A 16707-nucleotide genomic window follows, 5' to 3' on the forward strand; every position below is an offset into this window, starting at 1 on the left:
TTGCTGCTGTCTCCTATTATGAGATAGCTTGGCCTGCAAGAAAAAGGACGGCGTCTGAGTAAATATACAGCCATGTTCTTGCCTGATGTTCCTCCCATAGCTGAATAGCCCTTACCATATGCAGCCATGGTCTTGCCTGATGTGCCTCCCACAGGTGAATAGCCCTTACTGCATGCAGCCATGGTCTTGCCTGATGTGCCTCCCACAGGTGAATAGCCCTTACTGTATGCAGCCATTGTCTTGCCTGATGTGTCTCCCATAGGTGAATAGCCCTTACTGTATGCAGCCATGGTCTTGCCTGATGTGTCTCCCATAGGTGAATAGCCCTTACTGTATGCAGCCATGGTCTTGCCTGATGTGCCTCCGATAGGTGAATAGCCCTTACTGTATGCAAGGTGTGGAATGTGCATGTCTGTTTCATGAGAGGGCCATAGGTGTTGGATGAGTGTTGGGCATTGGGGTTTTAAGACTCTCTGGCCATAGAGTGAGGTTGAGATGGAGGGATGGAGAGGTATTGAAAAAAAGCCACTCGCCCTGACGACCTAAGTGAGGACATTGAACTTTTTTCTACATTGTATATGGGTCCTGGGCACCATGCTCCTGGAGGAGACGCTCTGTGGCACCTCCCTCCACACTCTTCTGTAATCGCGCGGCCACTCTCTGGGTACAGTATTGATCTTCTGCGCTCCACCGTGCCAACCAGTCCCTCCAAGGCCCGCTCGCTGAAGCGCTATGCTTGCTCCCTGGCCCTCTCCATAGTCCTTGGCTGCAAGATTTAGGCACAGGTCTCTCCAGGCCGAGATTCAAGGCTCCAATGAGCAGGGTGTGGCTGGAGAGCAAGATCGACCCTCCCCTTTAAGAACTGTACGGTGCCAGTGTGTCTGTGCTCCATGGCTAACTGACAGCACCTGCACTGTGCCCGCGCTCTGAGTTAGCACCTCGCTCCTCGGCCTTTGCGCCTTTAGAGAGGTGTGTAGCGCCTGATTTAGCACTCCAATCAGCGCCAGGGGCGATAAAAGCCAAGTTTGCCGTCCGAGGCGATAATTAGCACCAAGCACTAAACTTTGCGCATGGCTAATAATTGCACCCCAAACGGGGCGATACTGAATTTTTCCCCTCAGGCTGTTTAATAGAAGCCAGGGCTCAACAGTTTAAGGGATACAATGAAATTAAAAATGTTGTTATCACCGTTGTTTCCAGATCCTTGCATTTGCCATGGATGTATGGCATGTATTACTTCCGTATCCATGCTTTAACTATACTTCTCAGTGTTAATTGTCACGTGGGTGTGATTGCTCTAATGTTGTTGCAGGTCCTTTGAATGTACTGACTTGTAAAATATCCCAATTTTACCACTTCAAATCAACTATGGATTTCTTTTCCCAATTAGCTCATGTTCTTTGTAGTGTGTGACCATGGTAACTCAGTGAATGGCAAGCAGCAATTAGAACTCAGAACTCATGCTGGATTTTAAAAGAAACTTTAAAGTGCAAATGCAATACAAAACTTTGTAGCCGACTACAATCTGATATAATTCTTCACCCTCCGCAGTCTCTTTGATTGTCTGTTCCAAGAACAGGGCACATTAACTCTAGGTTGTGACCATTATACGATCACCCCATCTAGTTTGCTTGACAAAGTCCATTGCAATTATAATAGATATCTGATCCCACATAGATCACTGTCATACACGTTTGTTTACTCTAAAGGAACTGTATTACTTAGAAAGATTAATCATTTGCTGATACCTTTTGACATGAGCCCAGGTAAAAAGCAGCATTTCTATAAGGGAGGTGCACATAATTGCAACGACTTTAAACACTGCAATGTTTTATCTGTTCTTTAGTCATTGCTGAAATAATTGCAATTGACCACAAGCAATTGAGTGTGAAATGGAATTTAAATGAAAGTATGCATTGTAATGAAGATTAACACTGTCATAGTCCCAAGGTCTTTGCTTTTAAAAAAAATCTTTGCCGTGGCTGGAAGTGGATTAGAAGACTGAAAAGTGAAATGAAGGATATATTTTCAGGAGTGTCAAAAAGAAATCATAAAATGTCAATGTCGTAGCAGAAGAAGAGTTGACCCTTTGATAACGTTAGATTTCATTATCTCATCCTTACTTAGGATGTGATCCATTGTCTGCTCAAAGCAAGTTATGTGATAATAAGTTGTGTGAATTTGTACCACAGGTTTCCCTTGAAAAGCGTCATTCTTTTCAAAACACTAAAATTATTAGTACAGCATTGGTGAAGAGAGACTGTTTACTATCTATTGTTGATTGAATTGAGGTAAACTGATTAAAAGATTTGGGGCTAGAAATTCCGTAGTGCCCCGTTTGGGTGATAACTTTGAAATCTCGGAAGAGTATCGGCAGGCGATAATCAATTTCTGGTCCCGGGAAATTGAGCTTTAGCGCTCCAAGAGGGAAGTGGAGCACTAAATCAAGCGCTAACCACTTCTCTTAGGACGCTAAAGTGCGAGAGCGGGGCGGTAGTAGCAGAGCGCTGCACAATGTGGAGTGCAAAGATACTGGCATCGGAGGCTGCTTCCCTCGCTTAAAGGGAAAGGCCAATGATGGTGCACAACATACTTCTGCTCAGTTCTGCGTTGCCAGGCGACCTGCGCGACTGCCATTACAGCCCCAAGCACTCTCAGAGAGGGGAGGGCTTGGACATCTCACAGCAATAAAGCATCGAAAACTTTCAGCAGGCACCAGACTGGTGCAAAGAATAAAGTTTGGCCTACCTGAAAACCATTGCCTTTAATTAGCGCTTGCCAAGCAGCCAGCCGAGGTGACAACGCCTCCTCTTCCTGCTGTTGTTCATGCCCGGCAATACAGCAGGGGGCGGGAGGCAATTTCACATCCAGGGCGGTAACAGGGCACTGCGCACTTGATGATGTCACGATCTGCGAGGTGCTAGAGGGTAAACCGGCAGGGAAGTTCATGGGCGTCGCTGAATTCACCGCGCCCAGCCGCTAACCTCTTAGCACACCCCCAGGCGCTAACGGGAAGCGCAAAGTAGCTGAACTTCTCCCCCTATGAAATATTGATACACAAGCCAGTACTCCAGTGCAATACTGAGGGAATGCCGCATTGTCGGAGGTGCCGTCTTTCAGATGAGACATTAAAACTGAGGCCTCATCTGCTCTCTCAGGTGGACATAAAACTTCCCATGGCACTAAGAGCAGGGGAGTTACCTCTGGTGACTTGGACAATATTTATCCCTCAATCAACAACACAAAAATTATTTGTTAGCGTTATCACATTGCTGATTGTGGGAGCTTGCTGTGTGCAAATTGGCTGCTGCATTTCCTACATTAAGAACATAAAAATTAGGAGCAGGTGTAGGCCATATGGTGTATATGTTACAACTATGACTACACTTTAAAAGTACTTCATTGGCTGTAAAGCACTTTGGGACGTCCTGTGGACGTGAAAGGCTCTATATAAATGCAAGTCTTTCTTTTTTCTTTTATCTGAAGCAAATCATGTTATAAATCACTGCATCCTCTTAAAACACAGTGTACATTATTATGGTGCAAGATTATTAAGAAAAATTTGAAACAGCTTGATGTCAAACTGATACTCTATTCTGATAATGACTCATGGTTGAATATAATAGTTGTTCAAAAATAATTTGTTAAAAGCACATTTAACTCATGAAAATTATTTATCTCTATAATACTGAAAACATTAAAAGAACGTGCTCCACACCCTGAAGAAATCATATTTTATATATTTCAAATTTCAATTTATGAAAATCTCTCTTTTTTATCTTTTGGGTATTTAAAAATATAAATTAGCAAAATATTGCATTAAATTTGATTCAGAATTCGATGTTCAGATTAAAGTAATGTTGTACATCAATATAGCAGCTTATTCATTGTATTTTGTGTTTCCCACTTTGTGATACATTTGGGAGGTAACAGTTGGAATGAAGAATTTAGAATAAATTACCCTTTCCTTGCATTCATTAATTTTTGATGACCTAGCAAATTGAACATGATTTAGTTATTCTGCTTAGCTCAGTCGGTAGCAACCTAAACTAAATGAGCCAAGAGCAAGATACTGTCTACCAGAATTGTGAATTAGTGTTGAAATTTCATTTAACTATTTATGTTGCTGTGCTTCCAGCCATGAAGCCAAGATGCCATTCATCAAGATGACAGGACACTGAAAATGAATTTTGGGTTTACAAAACGATGCCAAGGTCAGTTTTTCAATCCAATTTGCCAGTCGTGCCAGCATGGGTCAGGTGAAGGAACATTGTGAAATCAGGACTTAAGTCTGTATCTCGCCCAATTGTAATATCGTGCGATTTTCTGATCCGCAGATTTTGGAGCCTGTGTACGAATTTCATTAAATCCTTGAGAACGACACAAGCTAATACCTGGAAGGCACAATTTCTTAGCTTTCTTTCCAAGGAATGCGCTTTGCAAACCCTTATAAAAGGGGCGGCACGGTGGCATAGTGGTTAGCACTGTTGCCTCACAGCGCCAGGGACCCGGGTTCGAATCCGGCCTCGGGTGACTGTCTGTGTGGAGTTTGCACATTCTCCCCGTGTTTGCGTGGGTTTCCTCCGGGTGCTCCGGTTTCCTCCCACAGTCCAAAGATGTGCGGGTTAGGATGATTGGCTATGATAAATTGACCCTTAGTGTTAGGGGGATTAAATACGTGGGGTTACGGGGATAGGGTGGGATATTTGTTGGTGTAGGGGTTACAGGGATCAGGTGGGATATGTGTCGGTGCAGGCTCGATGGGCCGAAATGGCCTCTATCTGCACTGTGGGGTTTCTGTGATTCTGTGATTCTGTGAAAATGGGCAATGTTTGGGGAGGTAAGTTCTGGTCTCTAATTTCTGAACTTGTTATCTTAATGGATTCTTGTAGATTTTCCTGCTGCAAATTACCTTGTTGGATTTGTGCTTAAGTGGATTACTTCACCTTCATTCATGTTGCATTTATTTTTGCCTTAATTTTTTTCTTACATTGATTTGTTCTTTTCTTGCCTGCATTTTTCATCTCAGTGGTTCTGGCAGCTGAGAATTTTAGTTGCAGCAAACAACAATCTGAAGAGACAAATTGCCCTCTCAGTTCTTCTTTCACTCAGAACACAGGAGGAAAAAGAGTATTTGAGGAAAACGTAGAGGCAGGTTTGCTTACACCAGAGATGGTCTGCTCTTACCTGCCCTTATTCTAGGAGCTGTATGTAGGGAATGCTAACCGGGTATGTTGGGATAGATCCAGCTTTGTCATTCATGCCTTACCAAGAAGGCATTCAAAGACTTATGCCGCCTCCTCCAGCCCAACCTGCAGAAATTGATAACAGGGACAGATCTGCTGGTGGTTGTAAAGATGGCAACAGCCTTGACCATTTATGCCATCGCTGGTGATAATTGTCAAATTAGTCAATCAGTAAGTACACTGTAGCGGTTCGTGTAGATCGTCACTAAATAAGAGAGCTTGACTTCGACGAACTATAAATAAGTTGTTTATTTACAGGAACAGGCTAATTACAGCAGGTAAGATAGCAGGTAAGATGGCTGACTGTAGGAGGACCGTGGTATAGGTCTTGTCCCAGCGGGGACTCCACGAGGACTGAGTTCGCAGTCCTGTGGGGAGCGTGATGACGTCATCGCGTTTGTGTTGTGACTTCATCACGTTGTTCGCGTTTACACGCTTAGGGCGGCACGTGATGCGCGTCGTTGCGTCGCTGGCCGTTGAGGCCGAGGTTGCGAGGCCGGGCTGTGCCGGTGCTTGCCGCGGGAGTGGAAGATCGTGTCGCTCCCGTCGGCTGGCCGTTGAGGCCGAAGACGTTGGCTGGGCTGTGCCGGCGGCCTTTCTGGAAGGCCGAGTCGGGCCGGCAGCCGCCGCATGCACGTCACGTTGTACGCGACGTGACGTCAGCATGCTAGGGCGCGTCTTAAAGGGGCAATGGCCCCAACAGGTAAGTTAAAAGGGCAACGGCCCCAAAAGGTAAGTTAAACATACAGTAAGGTAAGTTAAAGGGAATTATGTGTCTTTATGTAAGGTACAACCGGTGGTACCGCCACATGGGCCCCCCCAGAATTCGCTTTAACGAAAGTCCAAGGATGAGATGGTCTGACGAGCTGATGGTCACGGCGGTCGTGCTCTCTCGACTTGGTAGGCGAGGTATGAAGATGCTGCTCATGAGCGGATCCTTACGCACGTCGTGGCGAATAAAACGTATCCGTCAGGCGAAGGACCGTGGAGACGTGCGAAACAGCAGGCCTTGTCAGAGTGACGGGCAGGTTGGGCGGATGCAGGTGATGTCTCCGTTGATGTTGAAACAAGTCCTTGTTCCGACGAACGCTGCAGGAACGCCAAACGAGCAATCCAGAAGGACTTGACAGGCGAGGTCGGTGAACTCGCCGACAGGTGAGCGAAACCTTCGGGAGGCTGGAATGCACGGAACGGTGCGTGCCATAGTGCTACGACGATAACACAATGGCGGGTGAGGAGTTGCTGCATTGATCAGTGATCGGTGAGGCCAGCAACTTTCACGTGGCTGATCACGGCCGCAGGATGCCCGTTGGACCCGTCCTCGATGTGTGCAGCGTCAGTAGAGGTTTGCGTTTGTTAAAGGGAAAACTGGAGAAAGGGCGGCAACGGTCCAGGTTGTTGTTGCTTTCAGGAGGGGTTAACTCTACCTGGAGGGCGGCATGCCTTTTGTTCACGCCGAATCGTGTAGTAGGTAACACAACCAGCAGGCTGAAGGGCTGGTGCATCGTCGGCGGAGAAGGGATCATCGTTTCGCATGAGGGATGGGTCGTCGTGGTTCGCGAGGGATGGGTCCTCGTGTTTCGCGGGGGTGAGTCCTCGTGGTATCCCCGCGCTTGGAGAGATGTATACTTGCTGTTGCTTTGGACGTAGAGGCGGACGATCCGTGTGGCGGTTGTAAGGGTCACAAGGATCCCAAGGACACAGCAGGGTCCCAGAAAGCTGCGGATTGCCCGAGCTAAGAAGGGGGCATTTCCCCAGAAACCTGTTTAAACTGTGTGATTTTGAATTGTGTGTGCGTGGTAATTTCTAGTTTAAGCTGAGGGGAAGGTAGTGGTCTCCCAGTTGGGGAGAGGCCATACGAGAACCTCGACCCAGAGTTGGAAGGGGTCCCCGGACCCCGGAAAGGAGGAATTTTTGGATCCCATGAAAAACATTTTCTTTAAAAAGGCAACACATCATTCTCAACCGACAGAACATTCCAGAAGGAAGGGTGAACTGGGGGCCATTAGCATCTAAAGGCCCTGGTCACCCCAACCCAAAACACCAGATGCAACACCTCTACAGGGCAAGAGCTCAACCCAAAACAAACCTCACAAAGAGGGAACAGACTGGTCAGAGCCAGGAGCTTCCAAAGCCAAACAAGACAAAGGAAAAGGATTAATGGACAATCTAGTCTACACTTCGCACCTACTCACACTTTGAGCACCGGACCGGACACAAAGGGACAGCCATCACCGGACCATTATTGGTATCTAAAGACAAAGGACTCTCAAGCCCAGATACAGTATAACTGGGGTGAGAATCTCACAGACATGTGTGCGTGTGGAGGCATAGTCGAAGGAACGCCCGACGAGAAGGAAGGAAGAAGAAGCCCGCGGACCACGGAGGCATCGGAACCAGAGACCGGAGAGCGAGGGGGGAGAAAAGCGCGCTGTTCCGGACCGAAAGCGTTTTCAAAACCGTACGAAAGGGGACTGTGAGTATGAGCTTTCCTCAATGAGGATCACCCCACTTAGTGATAGGAGGATGGGAGGCTTGTGGTAATAGGAATAGGGTTTAAGGTCATTTTAGTTCGGTTTCACCCTATGTTTTCCCTTCCCAGAACGATTGGTTAAGTTTAAAGTTCTATGTTTAAGGTGCTGTTTTAAGAACTTGTTCAGGTTTAAAGACATCAAGGAACTTTCAGTGGGAAGTGCTGTGTGGAGTTCGGTACTGAGATTATTGCCTTGCTTGTGTTTCACGTGTCCAAATAAAGTGAGTTGTATCTTTTATCCGGTGTCTGCTTCTGGTTACTGCAATTTGAATCTGTCACAAATGTCCAAGCTGTAATTCGCGTTGTAGAACAGTAGTGGGGGAAGTGGGATTCAAAACCTCACGCCAGTAATTTGGGGGATGAGCTGCAATTGGGAATGAGCAGTTAGATTAAGTGGGACAGGCTGAAACTCTGCCTGGGGTTGTATCTGGTATAAACAACCAAGAAACACTTACTCAGAGAAATTCTCTGAGGACTGTGATTTGCTATAAACAGTCAAAAGCCCCAAACTCCTCAGCCTGAGGTACCCAGGACTACCTGGGTGTAAGATAACCCCCCTTACAAAATGGCGAGCCAGGTAGGAGAATGTGTAAGCAAAGACAATGTGACAGACAGCAGTCCAGAGGTTGAACCAGAAACTAGAATGAAGGAGAAACTAGGAGACTATATCTGTACCAAGCTCAATGTTAGAAAACCATGGGTGATGGGCCTGCTGCGCAGTGCACGCCCAGAGGCAGCTGCAGCAAAGTGGACCCAGGGTAAAGACCACAAAGCTAATGTGGAGAAGGCAGTCTGGCTGCTGTGCCTAGAAAAGCAAGTAAAGTTGCTCGACAGGCAGGTGGCGACCCTCCAAGCAGAGGTGGTAGATTTAAAAGAAAGGTCCCGTGCCGAGGTGTTAGATTTAGAGGAGCAGGCTCGGGCAGCAGGGGAGGTAGCAAAGGAAAAGATAGCAGCTGTGGAAGAGAAGCTGGCTGAGGCACTTGAGCAACTAGCGGACGAAAGGAGAGAAAGGGCTATGGAGGCAGAGAGTTCTCGAATTTACAAGGAGTACCTGCAGGCGCAGGTAACAGGAGCCCAAACTGCAGCATTGAGGCTGCAAGAAAGAAATGCTCGCTATGCTCAAGAGAACGCTGAGTTGGGGGAGGATTTAAAGGAGGTTAGGGCAGCCTGGAAGCTCACGTGGCAGGAGGCGAGTCAAGCCCCGGCCACGGACCACGGCCCCTGCCTGGACCAAATCAAGTACCTCACCCAAGCTATAGCTAAGTCCCAGAGAGGCGTAGTGTGTTCGGTCACACCAGCCCCAGAAAGGGGGCAGGAGGAGGAAGAGGAGGTTAGACCCCTCCCCACAGCCCCTGTAATGGAGCCGGAGCTTGAGCCACAGGAGCCAAGCAAGCCGGTGGGACCAGGGCCAGTGTGTCCCGTCGCCCACGTTAAATTTGGTCCAGCTGTAAATGGGGTCCCGGGAGCAGTGACTAGCCGTTTCGTTCTGCCCCACTCTGTGCCTCAGTTACAGGCGATGGTCACCCACTTCTCTAAACTGGGATATAAAGGGGATGCCACTGCTCACTTTCTTAAAGTAGAGCAGGCGGGGGATTTAAACGGTTGCGACCAGGGAGAGAGAGCCAAGATGCTACTATTTTCCCTGGAAGAGGAGGTGGCCAACAACCTCTCCTCTGATAGTAAGATAGGGAGGAACACATTCGCCCAAGTCAAGGAGGAGGTCCTGAATGTGTTGGGGGCTTCTTCTCCCGAGTTGAGAAGACTCAGCAAAGGGCAAAGGAGAACCCCAGGTGTTTTGCAGACAGACTGTGGATAGCGTTCAATGAGGCCCGTGCAGGGGGTCTGGACCGAGCGGCCCTGGGAGCAGATGATCGGGTTCGCTGGTTTCGCACCCTGATAGCCAACAGCACTCCGGAGCTGCGAACCCAGGCACGAGCCTGGTTTGACCCCCGAGACCCCCAGCTTGCAGAGGAGACAGTCCTCCGGCAGCTTACCATTTTCTTTAAAAGTGCCCAAGCAGAAGGGAAGACAGGGAAGGGTAAGATCTGTGAGATCACACCCGCCCAGGGGTGAAGGGAATGGAGGCAGGAGGGCAAAAACTCAAACAGCCAGTACAGACCCTTCCGTCCCGTGGATAGCCCACACCCAATTAGGAGAGAGATGGGCTGGGAGGGAAGAGATGGCTCCAGACCAAGCAGGGAGAAAGCCTGCTTCGGGTGTGGGGAGCTAGGGCATTGGAGAAAGGAGTGTGAGAATCCTTGGAGGGATCAAAGGGCCCCTGCCCCTGCTGAACCAAGCGCAGACCAAGCCCAGAAAGCCAAACAGGCTGCAGCTCAAACCCAAAAGAGGCAGGCTCCTCAGCCACCAGCAGCCCCAGCTCAGGAATCCAGCCAGCCAACAGCCCAGAGCGCGCCGCAGCAGGGCAGCCTGAAGGACATACTGAAGGGAGCGCTGAAGGTTTTAAAGGATCAGGAGCGGGGCCAGATAGCTACAGTGCAGGGGGAGAAGATCTCCCAGGCTGCAGAATCCTGACTAGCCCCCGGGGAACCTGTCTACCTGTGCCCGGTGAGCTATGATGAGTGGAAGCGACCGCGCGTTGAACTGGAGGTGCAGGGTGTCAGGGGATCATATCTGCTGGACACAGGGGCTTCGGTGACTCTGGTCCATGCAGACAGCCCCAGCACCTCACCCCTGTCCAGCGGCGTCCCTTTCGGCCTCACAAGCTTCACCAACAGTGAGCAGACAGGATTCCTCACAGTTCCAGTCCAGCTGCGCTTGGGACCTCTCCAGGAGCGATGGACTTGCGTTTTAACCAAGTGGAAGGGGACAGGTCAGGGGATACTGGGGGCTGATTTTACCAGCCACCAAGGCATCCTCATCGACCTGAGGAACCACTGCCTTTGGGGGGCAGTGGGGGACTTAGGTACGGAGGAGCTCGCGATCATACAGGGCGCACAGGAGAAAGGGGTCCTGTGCACAATCAAACCCAAAGAGGGTTATGATCTGGCAGCCCTGATCAACAGCACCCCGGTACAGTTCCAAGCAGTTATGCAGACAAATTTGAAGGCCTTCGCCACTCACAAACACGACTGTGGAAGGATGCATGGGGTAGAAGTCAGGGTAGGTGGGGACCCCATGACGCGCCCGCAGCGACAGTACAATTTCCCGAGGGAGGCTGAGGCGGATTTAACCATCGCTCTGGGATCCCTGGTTGAGCAAGGGGTTTTAAGAACGATAGCAACCCATGTGAACTCTCCACTTTGGCCGGTGAAGAAGCCGGACAATTCATGGAGAGCCACAGTGGACTATCGAGTCTTGAATAAAAATATCCCAGCCTGCGCCCCTACAGTGGCTGCAGTAGCCGACCTCATTGGAAGTATTCCAGCCTCCGCAACCATCTTCACAGTGCTGGATATTTCCAATGGTTTCTGGTCTGTCCCACTCAGAAGGGAAGATCAGTATAAGTTTGCCTTCACTTTTAAAGGGCAGCAGTATACTTGGAATTGTTTGCCACAGGGTTTCCACAATTCGCCAAGTATATTCCACCAGTGCATGGCTGACAGTTTAAAGAACTTCAGCCAGCCTGGGCAGCTGGTGCAATACGTGGATGACCTGCTGCTATTCTCTGAGACAGAGGAAGAGCATGGCCCCCTATTGGCCGAGCTACTGGAAACGCTATGGGAAGCAGGGTTGAAGGTAAACCCCAAGAAAGCGCAGGTAGGGCAAAGGGAAGTAAACTTCCTGGGTCTGACCCTACGCGCAGGAGAAAGAGCGATAGATGGGGCTCGGAGGAAGGCAGTGCAGGAGCTGCCTGCCCCCACCACAGTCACAGGGGTCCGATCATTCCTGGGATTGACCGGCTACTGCAGGGACTTTATTGAGGGGTATGCTGCCACTGCAGCCCCTCTACTCCGTCTTCTGCACAAGGGTGTGGACTGGGAGTGGGATGAGGGGTGCAGGGAAGCATTTGAGCGCCTCAAGAGGGACCTCCAGACCGCGCCGGCCCTGGGAGCAATTAATGGGGAAGAGGAGTTCTACCTGGAAGTAGCCGCCAGCGGGGACAGCTTAAGCTCAGTGCTGCTTCAGGAACGGCACGGCCAGCTGAGACCTGTGGTCTACTCCTCCAGGGTCCTCACCGACGTGGAGAGAGGATACTCCAATTGTGAAAGGCATCTGCCGGCCACTCACTGGGCAGTGAAACGGTCGCGGATTTTCACAGGGTGCATCCACAGTGACCCTCCTCACCCATCACACCCCGACTCAGATGCTGCTGGATGGGAGAATCAAGGATGGGACTGTGAGCAGTGTGCGCATTGCTCGCTGGACCCTCCTGCTCTCATCAATGCCCCTGAAAGTAAAAGGACTGTGTGATCCCAAGCTGGCAGCCAATATGCTTTATGCAGGGGAGGCTCATCAGTGCTCAGTCGAAGGGGTCTGGGACATCGACATCGGTCTCCGGGCAGGGGTACACCCCACGGGCCGGGAGATCTATGTGGATGGATCCAGTACAATGTCAGCAGGGGAGAGGCTCACAGGGTGCGGGATTTATGATCCTGGGGCGGGCATTGCCCTGACCATAAAGCTCCCGAGCACCATGAGCGCCCAGCATGCTGAACTGTCGGCGGTGGTGTATGTAGTGACCCACCCCGAGGAGTTCCCTAGACCCTACACGATTTGCAGCGACAGTATGTTCACCTGCAACTCGTGCACTGAGTATCTGGCCATCTGGGCACGCCGGGGGTACACCTCAGCGGATGGGAAACCCCTGGCAACAAAGCCGTTGCTACAGAGGATAATGGCCGCAGTAGGGACTGAAGGGGATATTTATATCCATAAGGTAAAGGCTCACTCCAAAACGGAGCCTCGAGCGGAAGGGAACGGTATGGCCGACGCACTGGCCAAAGAAGGGGCTCGAGAGGGCACCTTCTGGAATCCTTACGAGGGGGGTCCAGTAGCCGCTCTCCAGGGCGGGACAGGGGCACAAGGGAGCGCAGGGGTAGCATTGGCCCCAGACCTACAGGTGGTCCAGGCGCAGGATCCCGTCCTTAAGGCCGTCCTGGAGAAGCTAAAAAAGGGGGAAAAGGTCGAAGGACCTTACGGAGGGGCAGCATTCCAGATCAAAGAAAGGATGCTGTTCAGAGGGGATCAGTGGGTCGTACCGAAGCAGCACCAGAGGGAGTTCCTCCAACTGGCCCATGAGGGTCCAGGAGCGGAGCACCCCGGACTTGAGACCACCTGGCAACGGGTGGAACAGGTGGGGTGGTGGGTAGGACTCAGGGAAGACGTCCGAGAGGTCTGCGCAAGCTGCCTGGTGTGTGCAGCAAACAATCCAGATCCCCAGAAAAGAAAGGTGTCGATGGGACACATTAGGAGGGTAGAGGGACCATGGCAGTCGATCCAGGTCGACTACATCGGGCCCCTACCCACCGCCCAGGGAGGTTACAAGTTCTGTTTAGTGCTTGTGGATGTGTTTTCAAAATGGGTTAAAGCCTTCCCCTGCCGAACAGCCACAGCACTAGGAACCGCTAGAATTTTAGTAAGGGAAGTGTTCTCCAGATGGGGACTTCCCCAGTATGTGGAATCAGACCAGGGAAGCCACTTCACAGGACAGGTCATGCAAGCAACCCTCAAGGTGCTGGGCATAAAAGGGAAGTGGCACGTCTCACACAACCCACAGTCTTCAGGCATTGTGGAGCGTTCAAATCGTACCATCAAAGAAAGGCTGCGTAAGGAAACGGCAGACTCTCCCAAGAAGTGGGCGGAGGTCTTACCGTTGGTCCTTATGGGTGTCCGGGCCAGCCAGTCAAAGAGCACCGGGTATTCCCCACATGAGCTAATGACCGGGCGGACCATGAGGACCCCCACCCATGTACTAGCCCCAGTACTCACCGAAGGACAGGCCAGGGAGGTAAACCGGGACAAGTTTACCAAGAATCTGCATGAGCGCCTCAAGCAGATTCACTGGCAGGCAGCTAGTAACATGGGCAGACAGCATAGGAGTAACAAGCTGTTACTGGAGCCTAGGAAGCACCACGAGTAGGAGGTGGGAGACCAAGTCATGGTGAGGAACTTCGCCCGGGTGGGGGTGTTCGAAGCATTATACCAGGGACCTTATGCCATTGTGGACAAAGCCAGCCCCATGGTGTATGCAGTGAAACTACCTCGCAGAACCAAGTGGTTTCACATTAACCAATGTAAACTATTCAACCCGGGGGAGCCTCGCACAAAGAAAGGAAAGGCAGGAGTAGGGGCCGGTCCGGGAGACAACAGCCTCCCGACCACAGCCAAGACACCGGTGCCTGGAGCAGGTACAGCCACCGCGCCAGCCCCAGCAAAGGGGGCGGTGGGCTGTATGACTGGGCAGCTCACACCTATGCATTGGGACTCAGACGAGACCCCAGATGCCCCATCCATTCCGAGTCCACGGCGAATGAGCCCAAGGGAGCCGTGGACACTGGCCAATCTATGGCCTATGGGGAGTCCCCTATCAGGAGCCACTGGGGGGGAGAAGTCCCCCAGGGAAGGGGAGCCCACCCCAGTCGGACAGCCTACAGGAGGAGGGGTTAGAAAGGTGCATTTTGAAACTCCGCCCAGGGAGGAGGATACCGATAGGTCAGTTTCTCCACAGTCCAATAGGCAGAATGAAGAGATAGAAGGGGAGTACACAGAGGACAGGGCAGACCTCTGGGACCGAAGCCAAGCATCTAACGAGGGACCTGAGACTAGTGTAGGGAAGGCAGCCACAGCAACCCCGCCGCCAGTGCTCGAGTGGAGAGCGCGCGGAGGAGGGAGTGAGGGCTCCGGGAGGATGGTTTGTGATTCCGGGGGCACCCAGGGACCGGGGACAGACCCGCCCGGGAGACCCGTCCGAGTGCCAAAACAAGTGGTTAAGTGGACTCCAGACTTCAGGCCGCGTTACCGGCCAAGGAAGAAGCTGAAGAAACGCTTCCTCAGGACCAGCCCTGGCCACCCGGAGACGGGTGGCAGCAGTACAGGCTAAGATAAAACTTTAAAGTTCGGTCCTCTATTATGATGTGAAAGAGTATTTTTGAGGATATTATGTTATACGAGCCAAGCCTGGGTGAACCTAAGGCAAGGCCCTCTGTTTTGTGTTACAGAATGATGGAAAAGATGGAAATAGCGCTATTCGGGATAACCACACTAATCGCACTGGTCCTGATACGAGTGAGCGAGGGACGCAGAGGAGACCGCGAATTGGCTTATGTATACGGGTGCTCGGGAGGAAAGCCTCGCACAGTCACGACCGGAGGCGGGACACCAAGGGTAGAGGGGACCGAGGAGTACTTCCATGAGGGAAGGTGGCCAGGGTGGTTGGGGTCCAATTCGACCAAGTATTCTAGCCAGCCCGGGGTCACGTATGGGGAAGCATCCGTCCACTGCCCTAGGAGAACCATGAACGCCTCCCGGGTTGAAGTGACAGAGGGGAAGAGAGTTTGTTTACATTGTGAGGGGAAGATCCCGCTGGGAAGGTGGTGGTGGCTCAGGAAGCTGAGCGAGGATATGGGGAACCCGGAAGCTGACTGGGAGCGACTGGATAACAGCACCTACCGGACTGTAACGGGAAAGGGAGGGGGAGTGAGTGTGTGTTGGGACAAGTGGTGGAAGTCTGAGGAAGGCATGTATGTGTGCTATAGCCTTTTTGAGACACTGGTTGGACGAGGGGAGCGGCGTCAGGTGGAACATCTCTGGAGCCGCCTGTGTCACCCCAAAAATCCCTATCAGCATGAACGCCACTCACCTGACAGCACGACCAAGATAGCCCATACCTACCGCACCGACAGCTCCAATAGCAGTTGACAGATGTCCACCCACCACCCAGGGCCCAGGGAATGGTCTAGTTCTAGTCCCCACCGACAAACTACTCTACCAGGGGATACACTACGCGGTGGCTTCGGTGATCCTAAATCTAACAGAAGTCCACTTACCAAAGTGGTGCCCGAAAGAGACCGAACGGTTGTACCAGACCCTCCTCCAGGAGATGTTCAGGCAGTTCTACGAATTGGACCTGGGACACACCGGGGGCGAAACAGCATACGAAGCGGAAGCAGCACAGGAAGCAGATACAGTGTACATAGGCAGGCAAAAAAAGGGTTTGATAAATGATGGGTTCACCGCTTTTAACACAGGGACCTCCATGATCAATAGCATGGATAATGCCCAATTGGCCATGCAAATCCGGGGGTTAAAGAACCAGCTCAGGAAGATACTGGGGGATGAGAATAGGGTAGTAGGGGAGGAGTTACATGAGGGCCAGGCAATGACCATCCATTTAAAGGAGGTCATTGCCGAATTGGAAAAGCATGCCAGGGTGATCAATGAGTTGATCAGGGAAGATAGGAATGCGTCAGGACAGGCTGCCCAAAATGAGGTTTGTGTCCTATATGGGGCCTGGCTGCTGGGAGAGGGGCGGAGCAATTTAGAGGACCTGAAACAAGGCCTCGTCCCCTCCTGGATCAGCAATAAGCACCTGGAGGCACTCCACCCGTTCAACCACTCATTGAGCCCATGTCAGCTCCGTTTGGCCTCAGAGACGTACCCTGTTCCTGTAGATTGCGGGAAGTCGAACCACACCATCATGGGGATAATAGTGAGGATACCTGTACTGGGGGAGGCAGCTGTGCCTGCGCCCTTGTACAGGGTAGAGAACATTGGAGTTATCCACGGAGGGGTACATGTCCGGTTCCACACAGTCCCCCCCTATGTCATAAGGTGGGAGCACTCTATAACAGGGACAGACCTTTCTGGGTGCCGAAGCAAGGGGTCACATATAGTCTTGTGTCCCCAGCACTTGAACAGTTTTGCTAGACCCCAGTGTGGGTTCAAGGCTGCCAACTCCGCACCTATAAATTGCACCATGGAGGTGATGGCCGTGGACCATGTACCACCCCAGGTGGCATATGTAGGGGG

The sequence above is a fragment of the Somniosus microcephalus genome, chromosome 2, assembly GCF_052327205.1.
Source record: "Somniosus microcephalus isolate GS21.2 chromosome 2, FLI_Smic_1.0, whole genome shotgun sequence".
Lineage (NCBI taxonomy): Eukaryota > Metazoa > Chordata > Chondrichthyes > Squaliformes > Somniosidae > Somniosus > Somniosus microcephalus.